A 15,165-nucleotide genomic window follows, 5' to 3' on the forward strand; every position below is an offset into this window, starting at 1 on the left:
CTGCATAGTGAATAGCATCGTCAGTACAGGAAATGAATAAGCTGTGGATCTGGATATTCCTTGGACCTAGGAGATGAGTTGTAGATGGTTTTTCATTGAGCTGACCTCTTAATATAGATGTGTTCAAAATGTGTAGACACTGCTCTCTTTACTGTGGCAATACCGCCCACATTTTTTTCCTTGCTTCATGTTTGTTATTATGCTTAATTGGCCAAAATGATTGACATGTTTCTGCTTCAATACAAATTCTCCTGAGTCAAGGGTTGGAGCTTAGCAAGGGGATTAGAAATAGACTTGAGTTGATGTTAATGAATTCTTGTCTAGCACAAAGCAAGCAAGGTAGAGAACAATAATATTACATTTCTTCAATGGATTTGTTCATGTCTCCTCTCCCTAGTCCCTGAAATTAATATGTTCTTTACACTTCCATTTTCCATTTGGCATTAAATCATGAGCATTTAACGTTTGAAATGTGCAGTTTATAATCAGTCAGTTCATTATTTAATGGAGGACCTATTTCTTCTTCTCATACCTGGGAAACCATTTTACATTAAATGTTACTTTCTGAAGATGCAACTGCCACAAGCACATGGGATATAAAACACAAAGCAGATGGGGTTGTCACCTGCAGAGAGATTGAGAACAAGTTTTATTTCCCTCAAGAAAGTCTCTGTCTGTGTGCCACTATCGTGAAAACGTCCATTTTCTGGCTCAAGCTTAAGCCAAAGGAGCCTGCTGCCAAGTGATTACCTGCCTGTTTTGGCATTCACTGCTTGCTTTTTGTCTCAGAGCCATACATTCCTGGAGATGGGACAGAAAGTTCACAGGCTGGGATTATTTAGGTGTGGCTGACAAAATCAACATAGTAGTGGTTCCTCATATTTCCATTATTTCTTCCTAGCAATTAAAGGTGTATCTGAACTCCTAAAGAAAAATGATGCCACTGGCACTACAGGATGTAATTGTAGCACTAAATGTAAAGATGGTAAAAGTCACCATTGAGCTGAGGGCAGATTAAATGCCTAACTCTGTGGGGCCTGAAGTGTAGAAGTGAAAGAAATCAAAAGTACTATACCTGGTGCTATTATTAATAAAACCATTCACATAAAGTCACAGAATCATTTGAGTTGGAAGGGACCCTTAAAGTCACAGAATCATACAATCATAGAATCCTTAGACTTGGAAGGAACCCTTAAAGGTAATCCAGTCCAACTCCCCTGCAACGAACAGGGACATCCACAGCTCTATCACACTGCCCAGAGCCTGATCCAGCCTCACACTCCATTGCTTCTCTGGGGAACCTGTTCCAATGCCTCACCACCAACAATGTAAAAGACTTTTTCCTTATATCCAACCTAAATCTACCCTCTCTAAGCTTGAAACCGTTTATCCTTGTTCTGTCACAACAGACCCTGCTAAAGAGACTGTCCCCTTTTTTCTTACAGACCCCCGTTAGATACTGAAAGGCTGCTATCAGGTCACCTCAGAGCCTTCTGTTCTCCAGACTGAACAGCCCCAGCTCTTTCAGCTTGTCCTTGTGGAGAAGGTGTTCCATCCCTTGGATCATTTTTGTGGCCCTTCTCTGGATGCACTCCAACAGGTCCATGTCTCTCCTGTACTGAGGACTTCACATCTGGATGCAGTACTCCAGGTAAGGCCTCACCAATGCAAAGTAGAGGAGAAGGATCACCTCCCTTGACCTGCTGGCCATGCTTCTTTTGATGCAGTCCAGGATACGATTGTCTTTCTGCTCACATTGCTAGCTTATGTCCAGCCTCCCATTCTCCAGTATCACCATGTTTTTTCAGAAGGACATTTAGCCGTGGCAAGTCCATCTAGCCTAATTCCTCTGCAGTGTACAGGGACACCTACAGCTACATCAGTTGTTCAGAGCCCCCTCCAGCCTGACCTTGAATGCCTCCAGGGACGAGGCTTACACCACCTCTCTGGGCAACCTGTTCCAGTGCCTCACCACCGTCACTGTGAAAAACTTTTTCATTTTTCCAGGCATGTATAGGTGTAAGTGTATGGAATTGAAGATCTGCTATATTAAAGGTGCCATAAATCTACTGAAATCTCACAATGTCTTCAAGCTATGTATTTTTCTTCAGCTTTGTGAATTCTCTCCTTGAGTCTCAACTTCAAGTGAAACTTCTTCTTGTTCATGTTGAGTCTGCACACATAATGTGCCAAGCAGTGAGGTGCTCAGGAAAGCTTGTATATGCACTACTAGTGCAGAGACTTCAAATCACATAGAAAGGAGTCTGAAGATGCTAGCCCTCTTTTTCTGAGGTCTAAAGAGATAGTCACCTATGTGCAAGGGCTCTTCCCATTGCCCTTTTCCCTTGGCTCATCTACTTCTGTCTGTGAGAGCTCTCAGGCAATAATCAGAGTGTCCAGTTACTTCACTGTGCAACCCAAACACCCAGCTATGGATAAGACCTTTAACCTTTGGATTCAGAGCCTGAGGTGGTTATGCCCTAATAGTAGATCTTTAAAGAAGGTAAACTACAGGTAGGCTAATCCCTGTCCACACTTGATGGGTGAGCTGCAGCCTGAGAGCTCTGTTATATCAACATCACCCCTGCATGTTACTTAAAGGAGGAATATCTGGACAAAGAAATCCAGAGCATGCTCCCCTCTTGCTATAGATTTGTTCTCTGCTCATTTTTTTTCTGTGTCGTCGTGAAAATCAATCATGCAGAGGCTGTCTTACAGAGACAGAACACTAGGGCAGCTGGACATTTAATCTGACGCAGGATGGCATATATTTGCTCTTTCCTCTTGTTTAAACTGCACTGCATTGCTTGTGATGAATAGCTCTAATGGCCCATTTTCAAATCTGCAGATCAACTATACTGCTGGCTTTTGGTGTTCTAGAAAGGTAGGATATGGATTATTAAAGCTTTAGAGAGTTAAAGAGGAGATTAAGTGTAGCCCACATTGAAGGTATAATAGAGAAAGAAGAAAAGGCAACAACAAAAAAGTTAATTTATTGGGAAAAAAAAATGTTTATGTTTAGGTTTTTTTTCTCATTTTGTGATGGGGGAGGGCTTTAAAAGAATGCACATTAAGATTATAACTTTTACTTCTTATTGGCAGCAAGTCTAGAAACTCTCATGAAAGCTCCTGTGACCTGAACTGTGCAAAATAACTGTTACTAAAAGTCCTCTCAGTTCTCAATCATTTTAATTTTTTTTTCTTGTGATTGAACCTTTGTGTCACTTGATATGTTACACCTGACTTGCATTTCTTTTTGCTGTGGTCTGTATATTAATGCTGAAACTGCAAGCAGAGGGAATAGAGGTAGAGATGAATGTGAACAGCCAGGATTCTTAGGCTTTGAAATGACCCTCCCAAGAGTTTTAAGTGAAAACACATGTAGATCTTTCAAAAATGTAAATAAATCCTTCACAATTGTTCTAGAATTCTTATCCTTTTTGTTCAGCTTTGTTTCTAGCCAAGAAACTGTCTACATTCTTAGTCTAAACATATTCCTCTTGTCTTTACTTTTTCATAATTAAACACACTTTCCATAGTGTGTAATCCAACTGGGGCAGGCCTACATGATTGCCTTTCCATATCGTTATAAATCAGAGCCTCTCTGCAAAAGAGGGACAAAATCTGTGAGTCTACCCAAGCAAAACATGAAATAAAACAGATTTAAATATCTCCACAGTTTGCCTAGTCCTTCTTAGGCTCCACAGCACCTGGCAGTAACAATAAACAAGGATAGGCACCTCTGGTGCCTTTGCTGTGGTTCTGCATGTGTCTGGAGAAGTGCGTTTGTTTGAAGATCCTGAGTGGCCCCATGGTTTTCATGCACAACTCTCTATACTTAGACACAGGTGGTAGTGCTTAAATATATCCCCAAAGAGGAACAGTGATCTTCATATATAAATTTCAGCACTTTCTATGTGATATCAGCAATGATGTGGCTTTTTTTTACCTTTTATTGGCAGCCTGCACATGTCAGAATTTCATAGTAGTTTGTGACAGAGACATCCAAATTACCAAGACATTTCCTGTAATTCAGAAACAGATGAAAAATGATCCTCCCAGGCTGAGGTTAGGGGGCAGTAGGATGAGATGTGTGCATTTGTCTACTGGAAAGAACTGGCTTTGCTCATTGACCGCTGCTGTATTTGAATCTGAATAGAGCGCTGGATAAGGTTTGAAAAAATTGTACAACAGAGATTCTTAAAATTTGCCAGTTGCCAAAGATAACTGGGCTTTGCAGTTAGATAACTTTAATATTTGTAATATTTGAAGCATTTCCTGTAGTACACACAGAAAAGTACAAATGAATTCTAAAAATGCTGAGATAGCTGTATCTGCTTATGGTAAAATGGAGAAACATTTAAAGGCCACTCATTGCTCTTTGTGCTTCTTTACTTCTGTTAACTAAAGACAGAAGTATGAAAACAGAGATTGGCATTGAAAACAGAAAGGGAGGTTTGTGGCATTTCAGGTTTAGTTGAAAGTAGGATCACTTCTTTCATAAAATTTTTCACAGAAATTTCAGAAGTAAGTATTCATATTCATTTCAGAAGTCTTGCTGGTTCAAAGAGGACTCTTATCTTGGATTTATTTATCTTCAGTTGAACAGATTCTTAGTTTAGCTTGGTAGTTAACTCACTTTCTTTTAAACTTAATTCCTTTGCTGACATAAGGAAATGGTCTTGTGAGACAATGTGCAGGAACAGGTTTGGGACTCGTTCCCAGTAGATACTCATTTCAGATGACCCTTCTTCACTATCACTAGATGTTTCCCTGGGAAAAGCAAGGCCATTAAGTGCTCAGACCAGACACTGCTAAGAAAACAACAGGTGTGCTTTCAGGAGCATGGTACAATGAGAGGCTCTTCTCAGGGACTGGAGTGACTTAGGAGGGACAGATTCAGACCTATCCGAAGAATGTTACTTCCTCAGGAGAACCACAACAGCGGATCTTTATATACATAGGTTGCTCAAAAAGTAATGTCTCCTATTTATTTCCATGGAGACTACAATAGATACAAAGAGCACAAAAACACTCTTTGATAGAACAAATTCTCAGCTACAAAAACGTGATTTTTCAACATATTCACCGCCATTAGCTGTACATTTTCACCAGCAGTGAACAAGAGCCTGCATGCCACACTCAAAATCTGTGTGGCTGTCTGGAATGTGGCTTGTCTTCCACACTGCTGTCACCACTGATGAAATGTATCACCATTGCTCATATCTACTGTTTGGTCTCTAGCAGTGTTCAGCAAGTGTCAATGAATGTCAGTGGGTGACATTTTTCTCACATGGAAGAATTCAGTTCTGCATTTTAGCTTCGTCAGCTAAGATATCAGATGTCATTCTTTCAGACTGCCCCTCTGCTGCCGTCTCTTGCATGGCAACAATATATAAGGGAATAATGGTGGGAAGGGTCAGTCTCTTCTGCCATTCCATCAACATCTGCCTCTGATGTTGTGAGCCAAGATAATAAAATGAGAGGCATTACTTTTGGAGCAGTCTTCTTATATTTGCTTCATAAGAGACTACTGATCCCTGCTACATCTCTGAAGTACCCTGGGACCCCAGTTACAGTCACTGAAGCATGTAAAACTTACAACACTGGTCTTTTGAGATTGTTTTATTATTCATTTCTTTTATCGCTTTAACAGCTTGCTCTGTCTTATCATATTTCCTTGCTTTGATTCTTGAGTTTACACCTGCAGTTTTACAGAGATGAATTTTCCTACTGCCATTCCTGAGCTGTCTGTCCTATCTCACTATAACCTCTATGTGATTTAGGCTTTTTGTTGCACTGCTTCCATGCAAGTCGCAAGGCATACTGTTAAACAGCATATTTCTAATATTTACCAGGCATTTCTTCAAAGTGAAGGAATTTACCTTCTAAACTTTGGATTACTTGCTTTCATTTCATATATTTTTTATTGTTTCCTCAGGGAAAGAAAAAGGCATGACATTCATAATATATAGTTGAATACACTGTGGGTAAGTATCCAGTAAATTTAGAGATTAAATAATTCAACAGTTTAAGTTTAATTAAAAAGTACTTTCAACCTGAAAATTTGACATGCATCTTGATATCCCTACACAACTGAAGACTTTATGTTAGTCCTGTTAGCAACACTAACATCCAACAAGGTAGAGGTCATCACTGTCACACACTTTTCAGACAAAAGACCGTATTTGAGATATAGCTTATATTTGATGTCCCTGTTTGCCTTGTGCTTTTAAAATTTTCAGTGCAAACACAAGTTACAGTAAGAGCCTTTCTCTGCACGCAGCTCCCCTTTTCACCCGAACAAGCTGCTAAGAAACCAAACAGCCACTCCTTGCTTCATGAAAGGCGAAAAGGCTGTTCAAGTAGCCAGTGGTTGTTTGAGAGCAAACAGAAATGACTCACCAGTTGGTGTGAGTGTACTGTAGGCAAGGGGATGTAATCCCATTTTGACATCATGTGATAGATTTGAGACAGAAGACCTTTTGAGATCCCCAGGTCATCTTACAAACAAGCAGATCGGTTTTCACCCCTGCCTGTGTGAGCTAGGTGAGCATGTAGGGGGCTTTTGCTTAGACCACAGTGCTGATTTGGTTTTCTTTCACAGCAACAATTAAACTGAGCACAGTCTCCAACATGGGAAGTCCCCAGAATGCTAAATGACAGGAAGGGTAAGCTAATGCCAAAGTAAGGAACACTCTGTCTTGCTCAGCTTCTTGTGGTGTTTGATTAGGTGGACCTATCATCAACAACATGATGTAGGGCAGGAGCCAGTATGCCATTCCTATAATCACTAATCAAAACTACGTGACCCAAGTGATTTGCTCTACCAGAATAGTACTTTTGGCCACTGCAACTCTAGTGTTACCAGTATAGGAAGAAAGAGAGTGAAAAATCAGGACCCATGATCAATATTTAACTTGGTTTTCTGAGTGAAAATAGCAGTAAGAAAAAACACAGCTAATGAGGGGGTGGAGAACAAACAGAAATTGAGAACCAAGGGACGTGAATAGAATATTGTCAGGTCCATCTTTCTCTTGGCTGGTGTTGGGTGTTCCTGGTTTCATTCTGATATATAGTCAGAAAATTTACCACCTTCAGCTCCGTGGTTTTCCATACAGTGCCCTGATCCCACAGTGGCTGAGCTGCTTCAGGACAGAAGATCATGGCTCTCAGTGCACTGACTACAGGTGGTTCCTCAGAGGAAAGCAGTGTCACAAAACCATTCTAATAAACAGTGTTTAAGCTAGTACTATAGAGCCTTTAAAGAAAGAGATGTTAAGTCAACATTCCAGAAACTGGTTGATGATGTTGATGGGCATTACTTGCTTTCCAGACCAGGAGGAAATGTAGAAAGAATTTTAAAAAATTGAATGAAAAAAAAAATCAGAGAAATACGGCAGAAGAATATGAGGAGAAAACCAAAGAGAAAAACAAAAAGAATAGACAGGTTCTGAGATCTACGGAGGTCCATAAAAAAAGAGAATAAGCTTCTAGATGCGATCTTGTTGAAAATGTAAACTATAATTCTATTTTATTGATAAGGGAAACCAATCCATCTCAAAGATTTTTTTAAAAACTCTTTCATATCAGAAAAATGGCCTATAAATTCCAAAAGAATGACACAAGTTTTCCCTCCTTTTTGCTTCACTCACTAGTCATAGCTTTCTTTGTGCTTTCATTTACCTAAAACTTGGCTTTTCAAACCCAATTCACTGGATTAACCTTGTCATTCAGCTAGCAAGGTTTAACTCAAAGATAAGCTTCAGAAAAAGATTTCAGTGAAAAATAAGTCTTCTACCTCCTGAGCCTCCCCCAGCTTGGACTTAGCCATGGAGGTTCTATATCAGCTGACCTGCAGGACATGCTGGCTTGGTGCCTGGATATATCTCATGTGTTTCTGAGCACTGGCCAAAGGAGGCTGACAGCAAGTAGAACATATGGAAGACTTTTGCCTGTTCACTGGTGAGTCCTAAAACAAGAGTTATAGAATCATCATTGAATCATAGAATTGTTTGAGTTAGAAGGAACCCTTAAAGATCACCTAGACCAAATACCCTGAAAATGATTAGGGATACCTACAGCTAGATCTGGTTTCTCAGAGACCCATCGAGCCTCACCTTGAATGTCACTAAGGACTATAGTCATGTCACTATGACTAGGGTCATCCACTGTTCCAGTGCCTCAACACACTCATTGTAAAATACTTTTTCCTTATATCCAACCTAAATCTACCCCGTTTAAGCTTGAAGCCATTTCCCCTTATCCAGTCACAACAGACTCTGCTAAAGTGTCTGTCCTCTTCTTTCTTACATCCCCCTCCTTTCAGCAGATACTGAAAGACTGCTATCAGGTCTCCCCAGAGCCTTCTCTTCCCCAGGCTGAACAGCCCCAGCTTTTCTTCCTGTCCTTGTGAGAGAGGTGTTCCATCCCTTGGATCATTTTTGTGGCCCTCCTCTGGATGCACTCCAGCAGGTCCATGTCTCTCCTGTACTGAGGACTCCTCATCTGGACACCAGTACTCAAGGTCCAGAAAACACCAGTACAGAGCATCTTCAGATCAAAGAGGAAGGTAAAGTTGACTCTTGTTATGTCTGAGAACTGCCAAGGTAGCAATAACAGAGACTGAACATTAGAAATTTTCTGCCCTGGAAAATCGTACTGGTATCAGGCTGGTTTGTCCAATCAAAAAGCCTTTCTGTGGAAACTCTCGTGTTTGTTGTGACTGTGAGCTAATTTGTGCTTTACTTGTTTAGAAACATGGAAGAGTTTTCACATAGTGAACTGCAGGGCTTTTGCCTCAATCTGTTGTGAATTGTGAGTGCCTGGCAACTCAAAGCCGTAGTACAAACCAAAGGAAAACAGAATGAGCGCTAAAGAAATAGCTCTCACAAAGATCTGCAACAGGAACATATCATTATAATGGTAAATGAAATGCTTTTTTCAGCACACAAATTTTATCTGGGCATCCTTGAGTAACAATATTGTATAGTCATGATACAGTATCTTACAGAAGCTAGTCTCAGAGAACTGGTTTTATTGGCCTCTACTCTGGGTGCAGATGGTCTGATTAAGATGGTGCTGGTTTGAAATCACTAAATGTTGGAACTGGGAGGAGCAGCAAGGACCTGCAGTTCCGTCCGAGTTTGGAATTCAGAAATACTGAATGACACTTTTCCTTCCTTACACTCTCTCCTTTCTTCAATCGATCACAGGATTGACTTAACACCATGAAAGCAGACAATTTAATTTTACAGTCTTTTTATATATCTTCTGGTTCTGGAGCATTTAGGACTTTCATTTCCAGGCACTGTGGGTTAGAAACATACTCCTTTAAAAATAAAGTGAGATTTTCAGGCAATAATCTTTATGCAGCCGCTATTGCTTTCAAAAAAAAAAAAAAAAAAAAAAAAAAGTTCAGACTAAAACTGCCCTGTGACTGCCCATAAACCCTCTGTCTGCAGTGGGCCTTATACAAAAGAGGTCCAGTCTGGCTGAATCCCAAGACATTCCTGAATTTTAAGTGATAATATGACAAAGATATAATGTAATGGACTTTTGCCTTGTTCAAAAAAATCTTGCATGAGCAGATACCTAGATAAAGAAGTCTGTTTAAAAACAACAGGAAAAGGCAGTGACTCCTGTATGTTAGCTGCTGACTGGCTCCTTTCCAGGCTCACTAACTTCACTGGTTAAGAACAGAACAATAAATGGGAAATATTTAAGATTTTAATTTCTGCTGAAACATGACCATGTGGGAGATATTCCTATTTTTTTCCGTGATATATTCCTTTTATGTGAGAGAGAAAGCTCTAGTTAGTGCTGGAATCTTTGCAAGACGAGTGTTCACTGGTGAGCAATTCATATTTGCAATATCTGCATAATATAAAAATACCATTAAAAATATACCTCCTTAAAAAGAGCAATCACCAAATGCTATCTTCCATATTGCCTTTGGGCCCAGCAGCTTTATTTAGTTTTTGTAAATGTTATTTAGCATTTGGCCTGTGCTGCTGCCACAATTCTATTTGGCTGTCACGGTCACTTTAGGTGATGCTAGCTCGAGTTGTCCCACTGCAGTTACTCTTTTGAAGATATAACTCAGCCCACTTTGCAAGGGAGAACAGAGCAGATAGACAGCTTATTGCAAATTAAGAATTAGCCCCAGTACAGAAGCCAAGAAAAAGCTCCTAAAAGAAACATTTCCTAATGCCATCTGCAAAGTAGTAGTAGCGCAAAGGCTTTCTTGCCTTCCACAGTGGGGGAAAACCAAATCTTTGTTGTATATAGAACCCCTCTAGCCTATACAGCTCTTTCTTTTAACTCTGAGCAGGTAAAACAAGCATTTCAGGGTACATATGGATGCAAGAGTCTACTTCTAGTAAAGGTGTTAATAGCAGCAGCATCTAGCTGTGGGAAACAGAAAGTCAGTGGGTAGCAAAATGCTGACTGATTGATTGTTCTGCTTTTAGGCTGTCATTTATAAAATGATCAGACTTGGTCAAAATTTTTCATCATCCAGATCTTGCTAACAAGGCCCAGAACCTAGTGGCCAGCTAGCTTTCATTGGTACTTCCCAATGGTACTTTGCAGTGCCTTCCAGTGACAATCAGTGAGAGGGTGGTGGGGAAAGAGACTTTTTTGGGGTTGATGTAAAATTGATGTGCACTAGACATCAACATTATTTCTCTTGATGATATGCCTAGAGTGTGTGCGTGCGTGTATGTGTGTGTGTGTGTAGGAGGAATGGAATAATGATGTTACTCTGTCACTCTGTCATGTATGTTTGGATTGCATGAGAGGTGCAAAGCATTAGTGGAAATGTTCAGCATCTTTTTTTCTTGATTTGTAAGAAAAAGGCACAGTAGGAGAAGAGTGGGAACAAGTTTAGATGGGAAAATCCCTTTAACATCTTCTGTCATGCTTTTGCGTGTTGTTTTATTCCAAATGGAAGTGAAATCAAGCTAGCTGGAGAAAAGGGCAAACTGCAGCAGAAAAAAAAAAATAATAAATCACAGAATCACAGAATGGTTAAGGCAGGAAAGGACTTCAGTGTCAGCTCACACCAGGCCACCCAGAGAATAGTGCCCAGGTCAATGTCCACAGTCTTTTGAAGTCCTCTCAGGAGGAGACTCCACAACCTCTTTGGGCTGTCTGTGTTAGTGCTCAGTCACCCACATAGTACAGAAGTGCTTCCTGATGTTCAAAGGGAGCTGCCCATGTTCCTGTTTGTGCCTACTGCCTCTTGTCCTGGCACTGGGCACCACTGAAAAGAGTCTGTCCCTGTCCTCATTGCACCACCCCTCACATACATCAATGAGATGAAATTACCTCTGGTCTTCTACTTCTTCAGTCTGAACAGAACCAGTTTTCTCACAATATCCTCACAGGAAAGATGCTTTAAGACCTTCATTGTCTTTATTGCCCTTTGCTGGACTTTTTCTAGCAACCTCATCTTGGGAGCCCAGAACAGGACCCAGTGCTGCAGTTGAGGCCTTACTAGCGCTGAGAAGAGAGGAAGGATCACCTCTTTCCACCTGCTGGCAGCAGCCCTAGCGCAGCCCAGGACACTGTCAGCCTCCTCTGTTGCTATGGCTCATTACTGTCTCATGTCCAACTTAGTGTCCACCGCCAGGTCCTTTTCTGCAATGCTAGAAACAGTTTGTCATTCTAGAAACGTCAGCCTGTGCTCAAAAGTGGGATATCTGTGAGCGATAAATCTTTGAAATGTAAAGACAGAACCAACATTCTTTGCAGAGGGGTATTTAACCATAAGCCCTTCTCAGTTCTGTCTTTGTTTTGGTTTTCCAGTATAACCACTGGGGTAAAATACATAGTGCAACTGCTATACAGGCTCTCAGAGGCTGGTGTTTAGCTGTTGATGCTGAGTCTTGCCTGGTTTTCTTCAGAACTACTGAACTGATAAAGAGAGGCTGAAAGGTCTTGCTGCCTATTCCAAGAGCGCACACGTGTGTGAGTGTGAGCATGTATTTTATGGCCAGCAATTTTCTGCAGCATCTCTTGTTTACTTTTGTGATGGGCAGTAGGCCAGGAAGACTGTCTGCCTCCAGTCTAAATGAGCTTATAACTTTATGAAACATTTTTCACTGACATTTTGGGGATGAGGGAAGTGGACTGACTCTCTGCACAACTCTAGAGATATCCAGAGAAGTGAAGACTCTGGCAGCTCTGAGTGCCTGAATTTTACTGTGTCATGTACCATATACACAGGATTGACTACTCTCATTTTACTGCATTAAAACAGTGTGACAAAGTTACCAGAATAGTGTTAGAACATTTGTGTGTTCCTTTGAAAGGAGCCTGAAGCTATCCTATGGCCTATTGCACCAATTCCCTGAATGTATGTTTTAATTTATGATGTTGGTTACAAGCCCTTACAACAGGACTAGTAGACTGCATCACTAAATTAAACAGTTCTCCACCAGACAAACTGATGAGAAGAGAAAAGGCCACAGAAAAGTACATATGAATCCAGCTATCTACACTCTGCTATTTTTTCCATTACAGGTAGGTCCCTTCTACAGCAATTTTATTTTAACAATGAATCCACTTCATCTTGAGTCTACACCTACCTCATTCACAATTATTTAAGCCTATCCAGAATGCATTCCTTTATCTTCTCATCTAATAAATATCTATTTTAACAAATGCCTTTGAAGTGATGTTAAAGGCCTGATTGAAGTAAAAAAAAAAAAAAAAAAAGTGGAATCTGAAGGCGGTGAGATAAGTTTGTCCTTATTTTACCCAGAAAGTTGTACAGATCATTTATGGTATCAACTACTGCTGGGTAATGTCCTGCAATAAAAGAGAACACAAGATTCATTGGGTAGTGGCAATAGATTGATTTAATCAAAAAGTCTGAGCATTTACTTGGAATTTCATTCCCTTTTGCAATTTATATGGGGAACACAGGGCCTCAAGCCAGCTTCCCTCTCTATGTGGTGTGTATGTAGTGGTGGCTGTCTCTTGTGAATCACATCTTCTAAATTGCAGATGTCTGCCTACTTGCTCAGGACTGCCAAATGCAAGCAATACCAAATTGTTTGTGAGGTCTTGCTGGCTCACCCACATCCAGACATCAGGTTCACCAAAAAGTCAGGTTAAAGTTCATAAAGGTTCTAAAATCACTTGTAACCTGCCCTCTGTCTCCAGCTGAGGGATACCCCTGTGCTGTACATATAGGCAGTTCACACAGACCCAAAGTACTTGCAATTTACTCTAAGGAAAAGGGAAAGAAATCTGAATTTCCCACACAGGTTGCCTGCTGCCCACAGCTGGAGCGTAAGGAGAATTCCAAACATCACAGGAAGTCTGATAAGTTGTGCTGTGTGCCTTCGGATCTGCACTGCTGAAGGCAGCTCTGAGACAGAGGATTTCACGGCAGATGCAAGAGGCATATATCTATACAGACAGGTTCTTCTCTCCTTGCCCCCTGTTGAGCTCTCAGTTTTGTTCTTTCATCTGAAAAAAAAAAACAACAAACCACCCAGCAACAGCAACAACAAAAACAACAAACAGGCAGATAAAGAGTATCTCCTGCTTTTTTGTATATTGAAAGTTTATCAGCAGGCAGAATTATTAGCGCCTGCAAAAAAAATAATTCCACCAGACAAAAATCTCTCATGTGTTTGATGTGAAAAAGAACTTTGTGTGTTTGAATGAGGAGTGAAGTGAGAGGAAAAGGAAACCCCAGGTGCAAATGACTACCATGCTTTTACGTTTGCAGCCTATTAAAAACAGTACACTTTCCATTCACTCTACAAATTCAGAAGAAAGTGTGCTAGTATAATGGCATTTTTTAACTTAGGGAGTGAAAAAATAGGGTCATATTTGATAAAAAGTTACATTTGCAAATTCTTAGCATATTTCTGCTAAATTGGAAGCAAGCAGGAGAAGCTAACATTTGACTTTGGTTGACAGGTTTGCAGTCAGTACTATTTCCCTTCCTGCTACTGTTTTCTAATGTATATTTTTCCCTGACAGACTTTCCATAGCAGTATGCTAGCAATCACAGAACCCTGAAGAAGCAACTTGGGGGTTTGCAGGAAAGGCTCATTCTTATTAGATGATGCCAGCTGCAGCCTGGCTGTTTAGATTTACAGGAGCCGTCACCAAAACTTATATACTAAGTCACTCCTTCTCTCTCCTCCATGCTACTTCAAACTGGAGTAAGGAAAGTTAAGAAACAAAAAAGCAGGAAGAAAAATCCTCTGGTATCGATTTGTTGAAGAGAGTTGAATGCGTGAGCATAAACAGGTAATTTTTTTCTGTCTGTTTGCACCCCAGGAAACATCCACTAGACAACATCCTCCTTCATAATGAAAGTCATTCCAGTCACTACATGTGAGGACTGTTCATGGGGTCACATCCTACAACATTTTTATGTGCACTTGTGGTCTTGTACAGATCCGATGTTTCACCCAGGACTACTCATTCTACGAATCTGCATGGCTTTGTAGGTCACTGAAAGAACAGGGTGTAGATCATTGCATTAAACGATAACAACAAATACATCTCCCCAGTATGATACAGAACCAGAACCTCAATATGACACTTTGGATTCATTTCCAAAACGTCTGCCATTTTTCCTCTCCTGCTCCCTGAATCTGATTTTTTATTATCAGATCTGAATGGCTAAGTGCCACTGGTGCTGCTTTTAAGATGTATGCATTGCAGTGTGTCTGTCAGGCTTTCAGTAAGACTGCAGCTTTCTGTCTGGGAATGAGCCAGACTCATGCCCTTTGGGGTTTTCTTGGCTCAGAGATGCACATAATGCGTCCTGGGGCTATTTCTAAAATTATTACGTATAATTTCCCTATCCATCTGGATACCACGATTGGACTGATGGTAGTAAGGTGCTTGACTTTTCAGGGAGGTACTTTAGAAGAAAAAGTCTAACAAGGTTTTTAGAATGTGTTTTTAAATATTTTCTGCTTTGTTGCCCCATTGCACAACACCAGTAAGGCAGAAGTTGACTGTATGGCAGGAGGATTTTATCCTCATTTGGGAATGGAATTATTACTTGCCAGGTGCAACTAATAGACTGAATTTTTACACAGATCTTTCCATATTCCTCAACACACACACACACACACACACACACACATAAGGTCATTTTTTGTTCTGCACATATTATAAGTTTGT

The 15,165-nt window shown here is 40.5% G+C and overlaps 1 protein-coding gene and 1 long non-coding RNA gene across 9 annotated transcripts in view; one reads left to right on the forward strand and one right to left on the reverse strand.

Moving 5' to 3' along the window:
- Positions 1-15,165, forward strand: part of LOC149919821 (uncharacterized) — a 682,202-nt gene that overhangs the window by 586,963 nt on the left and 80,074 nt on the right. For all 8 annotated transcript variants that reach the window (XR_016471781.1, XR_016471773.1, XR_016471770.1 and 5 more), the window contains one exon: positions 1,446-1,651. The gene's annotated coding sequence lies outside the window, so the exon portion shown is untranslated. The remainder of the gene's footprint in view (positions 1-1,445; positions 1,652-15,165) is intronic.
- LOC116242416 (uncharacterized) overlaps positions 12,763-15,165 on the reverse strand; it is a 68,118-nt gene continuing 65,715 nt past the window's right edge. The window contains exon 3 of the long non-coding RNA XR_016471787.1: positions 12,763-13,482. This is a non-coding gene — a long non-coding RNA (uncharacterized LOC116242416). The remainder of the gene's footprint in view (positions 13,483-15,165) is intronic.

The sequence above is a fragment of the Phasianus colchicus genome, chromosome 1, assembly GCF_987193195.1.
Source record: "Phasianus colchicus chromosome 1, bPhaCol1.hap1.1, whole genome shotgun sequence".
Lineage (NCBI taxonomy): Eukaryota > Metazoa > Chordata > Aves > Galliformes > Phasianidae > Phasianus > Phasianus colchicus.